Raw genomic sequence first — 15,246 nt, 5'->3', positions numbered from 1 at the left:
GGAGCCCCCAGGGCACCCACACCCTTGGCCCCCACCCTTGGCCCTGCCCGATTCCGGGTACCCCGATTTGCGCGGTCACTTCGGGGATCCCCATCCCTTCCCTCTGCGCCCCCGCATCCTCCTCCTAGCAATTCCTCCAGGCTTCGGCTTCCTTCCTCCCCCCAAGCTGACTCCTCCTCGGACCCCCCTGGGCATCTCGGAAACCCCAGATCGGAATCCTCGAGCGACAGCGCCGCTGCTGAGCTGTGCGCCAGGTGGGTCACTCAACCTGGCTGGACGACCGTGAGAAGGTGACTCTGGCGCGTACCCCACGGGCTGTTGTGAGGATCAAACGAGTCAGGGCATGACATTTCATACCGAGAACATCGTCCGGGCCAGAGTAAGGGCTAGATAAGAACTCGCGGTTGTTTTTATTAGTACTAATGCACGAACCCCAGAAGCTGCATGGGGTCGCGGTGGCACTGAGCCGGAATCTTCCCGGGGGAGCTCTGTGAGCTGTTGGAAACTTGGGGGGAGCTGGCCAGAAAAGGAGCAGCCCCATAGGTCCGGATTTTCAGGGGTTCCCCTTTTCTGTCTACAGATAAAGTGACCCCATGATTTTGCTTTGTAAATTCCGAGTATGTGGCTTTCTGGAGGTTGGGGACAGGGACTTCAGAGATTTGCACTGGGGGGGATTCCAGGGATTCAAGATGAGCCTTTGCTCTGTTTGAATTTTTCCCCCCACCTTTGCAAGTCTCCATGTCAGCTTAAAAATAAAACCCAAAATACAGCTCTCTGACCCAAACTTGAGTACCTTAACCCACGGCTCCTTCAGCTACCGATTATTTTTAGTTTTTCTGGTGGCCTTCCAGCATCTCAGGTTCTTAAGCCTTTCTCAGGGTCTTGTTTTTAATGCAAAAAATAAATACAGATAATTACCAAGGAAACCAATGCTACTGAATTACAGATATACACATGTTTTAAAAACAAATACGTGATACAGTAATATATGTACTTCTTTATTAATGCATTAAACTTCAAGATCTAGTGGTAGGTCCAAAAAATAAAGGTAATTTCGAAGTGTTGATGAATGTGCAGAAGATGTTTGAGGCTCCTGCAACGACTGTCACGGGATTCGGAAATATCTGTGAATTCTTCTCCTGACAAAGTCCCAGGTCTCCTGAGAGTCCTGTGGTCCATCGCCCTGTTTATGACAAAAAGATGTGCTCGATTTCAATTATAGCAACAGTCCTCAAACTTTACACTCTTAAAAAATTATGAAGCTCTTGTATATGTGGGTTAACTCTATTAATAGTTACCATGTAAGAAAATAAAAACTGAGACGTTTTTAAAACACACAAAGATACACGCATACATTCTATTAGCCATGAGAGCGATGATGTTATTACAGGTCAGGTAGTTTCTGCAGAATGACAAGGACAAACGTATGTTAACATTATTGTGATGATAGTTTTGACCTCCTTAGCTCCCTGAAAAGGGTCTTGGGGACCCACAGGTGATCCCAGACTTAATTTTGAGAACTGCTAAGTTAAAAAGGAATAAAAGCGAAGAGGTAAATTTTTTTTTCCTCCTATTTGAGTTCATGCAGCCCATGAGTTCATTCCATCAGTCTATTGGACCCTGATGAGGGCTCCTGCCTCATGTATCACTATAATCTTCTGGCGAATAGAGCACCTACCCTGGGACGAGAAGGCTTGCGTTTAAATTTAGCTCCTGCTTTGACAAGCTTGAGCAAGTGATTTAACTTCACCGTGCCTCAGTTTCCCCACCTGTAAAATGGGGCTAACAATAGTAGCTGCCTCATACGGTGGCTGCAAGGATTAAACAAGGTAATACATGGATATAAACTACTTAGAACAGCACGTGGCACAGAGCAAGTGCCCCACAAAATCCTTCTAATTACTATTATACCTGAGACATCCAGTCCGCCTGGTTTGTAAGATAAGACTATAATGAGCCTCCTTTGAAAAAAAAAAAAAATCACTTTAAAATTATTTAACCCTTTCCACTCGCTTGCTTTTTTTCTCGATTCCTTTATTCCACTCGGGATTTAATTTTTTTTAAATACCCCAGATTTTACAAAGCGCGGCAGTAGAATAAAAAACTGGAGTTTCTTTTCATACAAACTTATTTATTTGGATTTTCTTATATTTCAAATTATTGATACATTCAAAGAGTAATTTTAATCTCTATAATTTTTGCTGACCGTGTCGAGTCACACTCGACATCCGAGTGCAAAGTGTTAAACATTTTTTAAATTATGAAATAGGCCGGGCGCGGTGGCTCACGCCTGTAATCCTAGCTCTTGGGAGGCCGAGGCGGGCGGATTGCTCAAGGTCAGGAGTTCAAAACCAGCCTGAGCAAGAGCGAGACCCCGTCTCTACTATAAATGGAAAGAAATCAATTGGCCAACTGATATATATATGTAAAAAATTAGCTGGGCATGGTGGCGCATGCCTGTAGTCCCAGCTACTCGGGAGGCTGAGGCAGGAGGATTGCTTGAGCCCAGGAGTTTGAGGTTGCTGTGAGCTAGGCTGACGCCATGGCACTCACTCTAGCCTGGGCAACAAAGCGAGAGGCTGTCTCAAAAAAAAAAAAAAAAAAAAAAAAAAAAAAAAAAAAAAAAAAATTATGAAATAATGACATATATACAGAAAAGCACATGAGGCATAAATGTTGCACTTAATGCCTATGACAAAGTGAACACGCTGTGTAACCACCGCCAAGGTGAAGAAAGAAAATTCTGGCAGCTTTCCCAGCTCCCCCCTCCCCCGCCTCTACTCAGGCGCTGCTTTCTCCCTCCCTCCAATTTACTGGCTTTTATCTGACTTTGGTTTTACCACCTAAGCATGCCTCTTCCTATGCACGATAATGCCGTGTCGCCTATTTTTGCACGTGATGTAAATAAAAATATACAGTGTGAACTCACGTCTGACTTCTTTCACCCCACATTACGATTGTGAAATGTATGTGGGTTGGGCGTATAAATTAGAAGTGCAATCCATTCCTTCGAGTTGCCAAGTAGTACTCCACTGCATGGACACACCCCGATTGATGTATCTACCGATTGCCAATGGAAAATTGAGCTGTCTCCTTTCATTGATGTATTTGTTTATTGGCCCTTGCAAAGCAGTGCTGCTGTCCACATTCTGGTACATGTTATATTATGATGTATTATTATTATGATGTATTATTACCTCCATTGCACAGGCGGGGAAACTGAGGCACAGCGAGGTTAAATCACTTGCCTAAGCTTGTCAGTGCAGGGGCTAGACTTCAATGCAAGCCATCTAGCCCCAGGGTAGATGCTCTGTTCACCACAAGATTATAGCGATACATGAGCTAATGAACATATGTACACATTTCTCTTGGGTATAAACCCAGGAGTAAAACATCTGGGTTATAGGATTTGCATATATGTGTATGTGTGTGTGTGTATGTATTTCATAGATACAGCCGAAGAGTTTCCCAAAGTGGTTGTAATGATTTCTTCTCCTCCCACCAGCTATCCTGGAGCAGTTCCATCGCTCCACATCCTCGCCAACACTTGGCATTGTTCGGTGTTCTATGTTTAGTCATTCTGGTGGGTGTGTTGTGGTCGTTCATTGTAGTTTTAATTTGCATTTCCCTGATGAGTAATAAAATTGAACATCTTTTTATTTGCCTATTGGCCTTTTGGATATCCTTTTATTTGCGATGTGCCTGTTCAAGTGTTTTGCCCAGTTTCCTATTGGGTTGTCCATTTTAAAATGGGTTTGCTCTATATATTCGGAATACACGCCATTGGTCAGTTGTATGTTGTGTGTTTACATCTACTCAATGGCTTGCCTTTTTACTCTCTTAATGCCTTATTTTATTTTTGAGACAGAGTCTTGCTTTGTTGCCCAGGCTAGAGTGAGTGCCGTAGCATCAGCCTAGCTCACAGCAACCTCTAACTCCTGGGCTCAAGCAATCCTCCTGCCTCAGCCTCCCGAGTAGCTGGGACTACAGGAATGCGCCACCATGCCCGGCTCATTTTTTCTATATATATATTAGTTGGCCAATTCATTTCTTTCTATTTATAGTAGAGTCAGGGTCTCGTTCTTGCTCAGGCTGGTTTCGAACTCCTGACCTCGAGCAATCCACCCGCCTCGGCCTCCCAGAGTGCTAGGATTATAGGCATGAGCCACCCCCCCTGGCCTCTCTTAATGCCTTTTTTCTTTTTAATGAACAAAAGGTCTTAACTTCAGTGTACTCTAATTTATCAATCTTTTCCTTCTGTACCTCCAAAACAGGCTGATAGTCTCTTACGTTATTTTCCAAGAGCTTTATCATTTTGCATTGCATGTAGGTTGGCACTCTATCTGGAACTGAATTTTGTGTATGGTGTGAGGTCGGGTTTTTAATTTTATCAAAGTAATGCACATGCCTAACAAAATACAAATAAATGAATCTACTTTCTTAAGGAGACTTCTTTTTTTAAAAGTATTTCTCCATTATGAAAGTAGTAACATCTTGTTACTGACAAATCAGAAAGTATTCATAGAAGTTCCAGGGAGGTTTAATGGCTCCGGGAACTGACAAACATGGGTTTGAATCCTGGTTCTGCCACTTCTTGGCTGGGTAACACTTCGGCCAGTGTCTTCTCTTAGCCTTGGTATCCTAATGTCTAAAATGGGTACAAAGTGCCAACTCACAAGTGCTTGGAAAGATATAGGCTGTAAGGTGTGCAACCCAGGATGGGGCATGCAGAAAGAGCTTAATAAATAATAGCTGCAATTATTTAATATTAACAAAAGAGCTCATTAGTCACCCAGTGTTCACAAGAGTTAGGAACGGATAACAATGGTTGCCCCTCCTTGGAGCATCTTTTCTTAGACTACAATTTGGGCTGAATCATGATCACACCGTAGTCCCGAGTTATTTTTACTGGATTCTTCTAAACATTCTTTTGTGCTGGTTCATGATACTGCATTGTATGGTTTCCTTTGTTGGGAGTTGGATGGCCTGGGTTTAAACCCAACTCCAACACTGAGTAGCTATAGGTCCTTTACCTCTTGTGCCTTGATTTCCTCATCTGCACAATGGGGATACTATACCATGCTGCATACTTGACCCATTGTAGAGAGTTGTGAGAATTAGATGAGTGAATGAATCTAATCAACTGAGCAAACAGTGCCAAAACTTGCGCCAAAAATAGGGCCAACAGTGCCAAAAATAGCACTTGGTATAAACTGAGTCCTCAAAACTCTTAATGGACGTATTTCAGGATTTTTAAATTCACCACAAAAACGTAAGATGGGCTGATGGATGGATAGAGGAATCAGTGGGTGTGCTATAAAGCAAGAACAGCACGACGTGAATGGTAGAATCCGGGTGGTTGATGTGTGTTCCTTATAAATATCTTTCAATTTTCCTGTGCATTTGACAATGTTCCTAATACAATTTGGGGACAGGCATTTGAGGATATCCAGATAGCTATTGTTGACGGTCACGGTGAAACCAGGGCAGTGACAGATTCCTGAGCACTTGGTGTGTGTGAGGCGCCCTGTATATGGTGCATTAATGGCCGTGGCAATCTGTGATGCAGACTTGAGGAAGCCCATTTTACCAATGAAGAAACTGAGGCTTGGAAAGCCTAAGCATCTCCCTGTGTGACTTTCAGGTCACTGACATGGTGGGGGACAGACAGGATGAGTGATAGAGGGACAGATCACTTCCAGTAGGAAGAGTAGCATACACCTCAAGGATGGTGACCTGGGCCAACAGGTATTGACCGCTGCCACGGATGAGGTGCTGCCCGTGGGCCTGGCACCGTTCTGGGTTCTCTGCATGAATGATCTCATTGATGTTTCACCCCATTGAATAAGCCCATTTTACAGATGGGGAAACCAAGGCTAGAGAGATTGAGCAACTTAAGATCACAGAGCTGGGACCAGAATCCTGAGGTGTCTGATTTGAAAGCCTGGGATGTGGGTGCTTTCAGGAGAGACTTTTCTCCCCTCAGCACATTATCCAGCGAGAAATACTGTCAGCCCCACTTTCAAATCTATCCAGAATCTGTCCCCTTCTCTCTTTTCTGCAGCCTCTACCCAGACTCTCCTTCCTGGGCTGTGTCAGTAGCCCCCAGCCCCCTCCCTGGTCTTCCTGCTCCCATCCTGCCCAGAGGGACCTTGCTAACACCCGAGTCAGACCTCGTCCCTCCCTGGGCCCCACGAGGCCCCACGAGATCTGTCCCCTCCCCTCTCGGTTCTCGTCCCTCACCACTCACCCCCTCGCCCACTCTGATCCAGGCACAGGGGCCTCCACACTGTTCCCTGAGCAGACCAGATGGGTCCCACATCAGGGACTTTGCGTGCCCGCAACCCGGGGGCCCACATAGCTCCCTCTGTCCCTCCTTCAGGCTTTACACAGATGCCACCTTTCTCAGCGAGACCTCGACTCTCTGACATTAAGTCACCATCTGCCTCCACACACTGCCTCACTCCCAATCCCCGAAGCCAGGGCTCTGCAAATTTTCCCCAGAAAGCTCAAGATATTAAATATTTTAAGCTCTGCAGGTCGCCTAGCCTCTGCCGCCGCCACTCAACTCTGTCGCCATCACACGGAAGCAGCCATGGGCCGCACAGACCCCAGCGAATGTGCCTGAGTCCCAGTAAAGCTTTAGATATGGACACTGAAATGTGGACGTCATGTACATTTCACACGCCACAAAATATCATTATCCTTTTGGTTTTTCTTTTTTCCAATCATTAAAAAATTTAGAAACCATTCTTAGGTTACACGCTGTACAAAAAGAGAAAAAAAAATGATGGGCTGGATTTGGCCCTCGGGCCATAGTTTGCTGACCCCTTCCCTAAGGTTCCCCTGCCCGGTATTTTCCCACGGCATTCGTCACCTTCTAGCAGACTGCGATATTTACATATTTACATGCTAGGTCTGGCTCGGCTGATGGCGCTGGGAAGGCAGGGCTGTGGCCCGGCCGGCATGTGGCAGGAGCACAGTAGGATCTATTGCATGACTGAGTACATGGATGCATCCCAGCGACTACTGGGAACATGATCCCTGTCCCTCCGTGTCACCTGGTCACCAGGCGCTGCTGTGGCCCGTCCCCACACCTGAGTGTCACTCTGCTCGGGGAGGAGCCCAGCCAAGTGCCTGCTGAGTCCGCAGATTGGGAGGACGAGGTGAGCAGGCAACTATTTCCCTTCATCCCAGGCTTCGGGCTTCCTGATTTCATCGTGACTGTGTGCCACGTCACGAGTCAGGGGACCTGTGAGCCACCGGAGGTGAGAGCATGCCCAGGGCACAGCTCACCTCCTGGGCGATTCCATCCTGCCTCAAGTGACAGCAGGAAGGAAGAGTGACTCAGCCTCCCAGCATGGAGGCTTCCCGTGCAGACCCAGGGCAGCCCCCTGAGGCTTCCTGCTGGCGGTCACGGCCCCCACCTGGGTGCTCGTGCTCCCTGTGTGTCAGCCGCCATGGGGTGGCTGCCTCCCCTCTGGAGGAATTTTCTAGAAGAGGAAACAGAGGCTCAGAGAAGTGAGCTCCTTTGCCTGAGATCACACTGCTCGCAAGAAGAAGAGCTGGGACTCGTTCCCGGCACCTTCTGTCCCCACGGCCTTAAACGCCGGGCTCCGCTGCATAACTCACCCGGCCACCCGGGGACATCTGCCATCCCGCCCCGGGTTTCAGGCCTCAAGCCCAGTGGCGTCTCCCAGCGCTGTCATATTATGGGGTGGACGCGATGGCTCCATAAGATCTGGAATTGAGCCCTGGGATGGAGCCAACCCTCAGCAAACGTGAGCTCTCGTACACATGGCCCGACTATCTACTGTGCTGTTGTTTGTTGCTCCATTTCCCACTGGAGTCGTGCGGAGGGGTGGGGGAGGATTTCAAAGTCAATAAGCAAGGGACAAAAGCAGGTGTTATTAAAACTTGCCTTTAAAAAAAAAATCTCTTCAAATGTCTTCTTTTAAAGTGGCCATTTCTAGAACCTTCCATGAGTGCCAGACACTATTCTCAGTGTGTTACACGTCCTCACAGCAAGGCTCTGAGGCAGGGACTCTATCACACCATTTCGCAGATGAGGAAAGCCAAGCGTAAAGTTCCTGTCCCCGGGAAAGCTGCACCCAGACGTCTGGGCTTTCCTCAAGCATTGGAATTGGCCACCAAAGAGTGCTTTGGATTCACCCTGAGTTGAGATTAAACTCTGAGCTGAATGACAGAACACCATGGAATGTGGTTAGCTTGCATTTAGGATCCATGATATCAAAAATACACACCCAGGCTGGACGCAGTGGCATGTGCCTATAATCCCAGCTACTTGGAAGGCTGAGGGGGGAAGATCACTTGAGGCCAGGAGTTTGAGACCAGACTGGGCAATGTAGTGAGACCCCCATCTCAAAAAAAAAAAAAAAACACAACATATACTAGGGTCACAGTTACCATGAGAAAAGTGTTCCCACAATGAGAGGAAACAACACAAGCACAAACTATGCTCTTACTGAGTGGAACAGCCATCAGGGAGTTGGTTTTGTTTTGGAAGGAAGGACTTTCCCTGAGAACACAGAATTGAATGCCTGGGACATACGTGTACACGCTGGCTGGGAGTGTCATTGGTGGTATTCCAACTAGATTACACCTAGGCGTTGTGTGTAAGACAGCACCTCCAGGTTTTGTTGTGTTATGTTCCACGCAACATAGAACAGACTATAAAACTGATATGCACAGCTTAAAGAGTAACAACTTGAAAACCTGTAGACTTGTCACCGAGGTAAGGAACCAGCTCATGACCAGTGCTTTAGCACCACCTGTGTGTCCCATGATCACGACTTCTGTATTAATTATTCTTTTGCTTTTCTTTATAGTTTATCCCTTAAGCATGGATTTCCCCCCCGATACTACATTTGTTGAGGTTTTTTCTTTTTCTTTTTATGCGGGAACCACCAAAATTTTAGTGTTTAATAATGAATAGCACAACTGACCAAGGTCCAAGATGTAAAGATATCATGTTCAAGAAGCTGGGGCAGGCAGGGCACGGTGGCTACCGCCTGTAATCCTAGCACTCTGGGAGGCCGAGGCTGGCAGATCGCTCGAGGTCAGGAGTTCGAAACTAACCTGAGCAAGAGCGAGACCCCATCTCTACTATAAATACAAAGAAATTAATTGGCCAACTAATGTATATAGAAAAAATTAGCTGGGCATGGTGGCGCATGCCTGTAGTCCCAGGTACTGGGGAGGCTGAGGCAGTAGGATCGCTGAGCCCAGGAGTTTGAGGTTGCTGTGAGCTAGGCTGACGCCACGGCACTCACTCTAGCCTGGGCAACAAAGCGAGACTCTGTCTCAAAAAAAGAAAAACAAAGAACTATAAACTAACTATATGGTATGTGATAAGAATGCACATTCTATAATATAAAATCTGTGTACACGTAGTAGTTAGCTGCCAAAAGCCATTCAGTTGTCCCTTGGCTTGGAACAATGGTGTTCCAGATTTCGGTGTAAATTATTAGCAACTTTCAGCTCTTTTGTGTGACAGCTATCTTGTCCTCACCTTCCAGTTCTTCCACTCCAGCCTGTGCCGTGAGGTCTGCGATGTTTCTCTCCAAATCAGCAATGCGACTAATCATACCATCAATTCTTTTTTTTTCTTTTTTCTTTTGGGATCATTTTAGATTTAGATTTACAGAAAAGTTACAAAGACAGTGCGGTGAGTTCCAAAACACCTTTTGCCCTGTTTCCCCTAATGTTACCTTACATGACCGTGGTATGTTTGGCAAAACTAAGAAATATATGGAGAGATAATATTATTAATTAGACTATGGACTTAATTTGGCTTTTAGCCATTTTTCCACTCTATGGTTGAGTTGGTTTTTTCCTAAAGACATTCTTTTTTTTCTTGAGACAGAGTCTCACTCCGTTGCCCAGGCTAGAGTGCCATGGCGTCAGCCTCGCTCACAGCAACCTCAAACTCCTGGGCTCAAGCGATCCTCCTGCCTCAGCCTCCCGAGTAGCTGGGACTACAGGCATGTGCCACTATGCCCGGCTAATTTTTTCTATATATTTTTAGTTGTCCAATTAATTTATTTCTATTTTTAGTAGAGATGGGGTCTCACTCTTGCTCAGGCTGGTTTTGAACTGCTGACCTACAGGCGTGAGCCACCGGGCCTGGCCAAGATATTCTTTTTTTTTTTTTTGAGACAGAGTCCCACTTTGTTGCCCAGGCTAGAGTGAGTGCTGTGGCGTCAGCCTAGCTCACAGCAACCTCAAACTCCTGGGCTCAAGCGATCCTCCTGCCTCAGCCTCCCGAGTAGCTGGGACTACAGGCATGCACCACTATGCCCAGCTAATTCTTTCTCTATATATTAGTTGGCCAATTAATTTCTTTCTATTTTTAGTAGAGACGGGGTCTCGCTCATGCTCAGGCTGGTTTTGAACTCCTGTCCTTGAGTGATCCGCCCGCCTCGGCCTCCTAGAGTGCTAGGATTACAGGCGTGAGCCACCTCGCCCGGCCAAGACATTCTTTTTTAAAGGGCGGTTTTAGGTTGACAACAAAATTAAGAGGAAGGTACAGAGATTTCCCACATGCTCGCATCCCTGCACGTGCAAACTCTGACATTAACATCTTCCGCCAGGCCGGGCGCGGTGGCTCACGCCTGTAATCCTAGCACTCTGGGAGGCCAAGGCGGGTGGATCGCTCGAGGTCAGGAGTTCGAAACCAGCCTGAGCAAGAGCGAGACCCAGTCTCTACGTGCCCTGCAGCACATCTGCTGGGGGGGACTGGGTATCCTCGGTGGGCCCAGTGGCAGGTCACGGAGGGGCAGCAGGATCGCTGTCATGGTCAAGGCAAGTCAGGTCAAGGCAAGTCACAAGAATGTGGTTCACCTTCACCTGGCCATTCTCTCCTTAGGTTATAAAAACAAAACAAAACAGTACAGTGGCAGTTGGCACGCTGGTGATGACAGCCCTCACCGTGACCGTCCCATGAGTCACGCGATCCTACCTGGGGGGGGGGTGCTGTCTGCCCACCTCCATGCCAGCTGCCAGGGCGGGACTCCCTTCAGCACCATCCTGGGGGTCCCCCTCACTTACCTGCTGTGTCGGGTCCCTTGCATCCTGATTCCAGTCCTTCCTTTTCTTGGTGGTGTCCTCATTTTGCTGGAGCACATCCTGCAGCTTCTTTTTATATATATATATATATAATTTTATCTAAAATTATAAATTTTATTCATCTTAAAATTTTATTATCCTTTCTTCTCTTTTTTGTCTCATATCTTAGGCATATCCTGTAGCTTCTTGAGAAAGGTTTCATGAGGGGTAGATGTTTGAGACTGGGCACATTTGAAAATGTCTTCAACTTCCCCTCTCACCTGCGTGATCGTTTGGCTGGCTGTAGAATTCAGGGACAGAAATTAGTTTCTTTCAGAATTGTTTTTTTTTTTTTGGCTGGACCCCAGTTCTAGGACAGCAACTTGGCAGGTCAATGGCTCTCCATGGCCAGCCACAGAATGCCGCTGCCACGCTGATTCTGGACACCTGTCACCCGCTCACCTGGACATGGGACAAGTTCAGGGCCCTGGCCCACCCAGCCAGGTAGATGGGTCCATGTATCAGCTCTCCGCACCCTGCTGCTGCCAGCCCACAGCACCCTAGGCAGGTGGAACTGGCACAATTGTCTTTTACCTGCACCCCTGCTGGCAGGCAGCGGGGCAGTGTCACCACCCCCGCCTCGGCTTCCAGACCAAGTATCAGGCAGTCCCTGTATCTCTCTTCCAAGGGCTTAAAAAAATGCATAAAGGAGAATTAAATTTTATTACTTAAAATACAATAAAAAAATAACCTAAACAAAGCATCATTAAAATCTGCCTCATGCTTCTTTCCTTATCAGAACACAGATTATAAATACGGGGATGGGCTGGGTGCAGTGGCTCACACCTGCAATCCTAGCACTCTGGGAGGCCCAGGTGGGTGGATCGCTCAAGGTCAGGAGTTCGAAACTAGCCTGAGCAAGAGTGAGATCCCGTCTCTACTAAAGATAGAAAAAAATTAATTGGCCAACTAAAAATATATAGAAAAAAAATCAGCCGGGCATGGTGGCGCATGCCTGTAGTCCCAGCTACTCGGGAGGCTGAGGCAGCAGGATCGCTTGAGCCCAGGAGTTTGAGGTTGCTGTGAGCTGGGCTGATGCCATGACACTCTAGCCCAGGCAACAGAGTGAGACTCTGTCTCAAAAAAAAAAAAAAAAAAAAAAAACGTGTATTTGTGGTCCTCAGCAACCCAGCCCAGTAGCACCTCCGTGAGAGTCACTCGGAGCCATTGTCCCTGGATGCCCAGCACCCGAGGCCCTGAGCGGCACGAGGACCCACGTGACCAGTGTGAAATAAACAGCCCTAGAGACCAGCAGAGATGAGAGGGACATTGAGCGTCTTGGCATTGCTGCCTCTTCCACACGCCGAGGGGTATTAAATTAGCCCAAAGTGACACGTTTGACAATGAAGAACATAATAAAGAGACGCTACCCGATCCCTGGAGAATTTCATGAGCACGAGTTCCGGGATGAGCCAATACACAAGTACCTCTTCTCCACCCGTTAGTGTAACTCTTCCCTGGTAAATCACGACACCTCACTTGGGGCCATGAATTTTGCAGTACATTTTTCAATCAAATTGTTTCTATAGACAGGGACTTTCACAAAAATACTGCCTAATGCCCTGGAGCATCCTCAGTGTGGCCCTGCACTCCACGGCTCATTCTCCAGTAAATTCCATGGGCTCCACTTACAAATCTACCCAGGTGAGCCCACTCCTCCCGGCTCTCAAGCCCTGCCCTGGTCTAGCGGACCCTGCTCTCCTGCAGCAATGACGGGGCGGCCTTACAAACCGTAGCAGGAAAACATCTAATCCTGCCATTTCCTAGTGACAGTTAAAGATCAATCCCACGAGTCCTCTTGCTAATAGGCACCCAGCAGGATCCCCGTTTTGCACAACTTCTGAAAATCACCGAACAGATGGAAAAGAGATGTAGATCTTTTCCTTTTAAAATTGCTTTCGAGGCTCTGTTTTTGCTGAGTTCCTGGGTGAGCAGCAAGAAGTTTCAGGCCGGGCGCGGTGGCTCACGCCTGTAATCCTAGCACTCTGGGAGGCCGAGGTGGGTGGATCACTCGAGGTCAGGAGTTCGAAACCAGCCAGAGCAAAAGCGAGACCCCGTCTCTACTATAAATAGAAAGAAATTAATTGGCCAACTAATATATAGAGAAAAAATTAGCCGGACATGGTGGCGCATGCCTGTAGTCCCAGCTACTCGGGAGGCTGAGGCAGGAGGATCGCTTGAGGCCAGGAGTCTGAGGTTGCTGTGAGCTAGGCTGACGCCACGGCACTCACTCTAGCCTGGGCAACAAAGCGAGACTCTGCCTCAAAAAAAAGAAAAAGAAATTTCAGGCCTCCCCTGCGATAATCCTTTCTCCAGGGTAAGGCAGGAACCCAACTCTCTTAGACTTTTTTTTGGGGGGGAGCTCTCTAGAGAGGCCCTGTGAACACTGAGACAGAGAAGGGACCCCTCGTAGGGACCTGCTGCCCCCCAACCCCAAGTATAGAAGTAAAAGAAACATCTTGAGTCCCTTCAAAGGACATTCCAGGCACCTGGACAGCCTTGCACAACCCGATAAGGAAGAAGACAGTCATCACTTAAAACAATAGTTTCCCAAGCAAGTCAGACTCACAAGGTGTTTGGGTTCCCTGTAGAAACTAAAAGATAATATCTTTTTTTTTTTTTTTTTTTTGAGACAGAGTCTGGCTTTATTCCCAGGCTAGAGTGCAGCGGCATCAGCCTCACTCACAGCAACCTCAAACTCCTGGGCTCAAGTGATCCTCCTGCCTCAGCCTCCCGAGTAGCTGGGACTACAGGCATGCACCACCATGCCCGGCTAATTATATATATAGTTGTCCAGCTAATTTCTTTCTATTTTTTAGTAGAGACAGGGTCTCGCTCTTGCTCAGGCCGGTCTCAAACTCCTGACCTTGAGCGATCCTCCTGCCTCGGCCTCCCAGAGTGCTGGGATTACAGCTTGAGCCACCACGCCCAAGAGTGTTGGTGGCTGCTGGATTATGGCTCAGCCTCTCTCTGGGCCATGCCTCCTGGCTCAAGGCTGTGCCCCATTCCAGGGCTGCTCAATAAGAAGGTACAAAACCTGCCCCATGCCTCAGTTAGGGAGCACTCAGAAGGGCCACCCCAGTTCCAAGTCCTCTACGGTCCCGGCAGAGGCCCTTGTTGCAATAACATCACAGCTCAACTTCTCCCTCTGCCCACCCTCCCCCCCTTCCTCAGAAGTGTCGCCCCACAGAGCACTCCCCCAAATCCATCTGCCTGCAAATCTCTAGCTCCGTTTCCCGGGAAACCCCACATAAGTCAAAACCTGTGCATGTGCGTGCGTATTTATTTTTAAACAATAACAGAGGAATTCTCTTTTTTTGAGACAGACTCTCACTCTGTTGCCCAGGCTAGAGTGAGTGCCGTGGCGTCAGCCTAGCTCACAGCAACCTCAGACTCCTGGCCTCAAGCGATCCTCCTGCCTCAGCCTCCCGAGTAGCTGGGACTACAGGCACGCACCACCATGCCCAGCTAATTTTTTCTATATATTTTTAGTTGGCCAATTAATTTATTTCTATTTTTAGTAGAGACACGGTCTCCCTCTTGCTCAGGCTGGTCTTGAACTCCTGACCTTGAGCGATCCTCCTGCCATCTGTCACCCCCGAGCTTGTCAATGCCAGACTGGTTGCACTGCCCCCCCCCACCTTGCATTCTACTGACATATCGTAAGAGCTGATCCACCCCAGCGACAACCTCTACCGTCCCAGGGGCTCCTCCCAGACCCGACCGTTCATCTCTGTGTCGTAACCTGACTTCGGCCTGGCCCGGAGCAGAGCCAGTCAAAGGGCTTTCTGGCAATATCGTCAGCACACCGGACGTCATTTAACTATCTTCACAGGCTGTGGTGGGGTCGGACAGCGAGACGGAATGCAGGAAGAATGCACAGTGGGGCTGGGTGGTAGATAGAACAGCTGACACCAACCCAGTGGCGAGCCACCTCGGTAGGTGTCAGACTTCCCTCCGATGTCACCGGTGATGGTACCCTCTGAACCTGGGTGCAGGCCAGAGGACCAAAGCTTCTAGTCCATGAAGTCCGTTTATTATGGTAACTATTTATTTATTTTTGAGACAGAGTCCCACTTTGTTGCCCAGGCTAGAGCGAGTGCCGTGGCGTCAGCCTAG

The sequence above is a fragment of the Microcebus murinus genome, chromosome 16 (assembly GCF_040939455.1).
Source record: "Microcebus murinus isolate Inina chromosome 16, M.murinus_Inina_mat1.0, whole genome shotgun sequence".
In the NCBI taxonomy this organism is placed as follows: Eukaryota; Metazoa; Chordata; class Mammalia; order Primates; family Cheirogaleidae; genus Microcebus; species Microcebus murinus.
Note: the sequence above shows the minus strand (reverse complement) of the source record.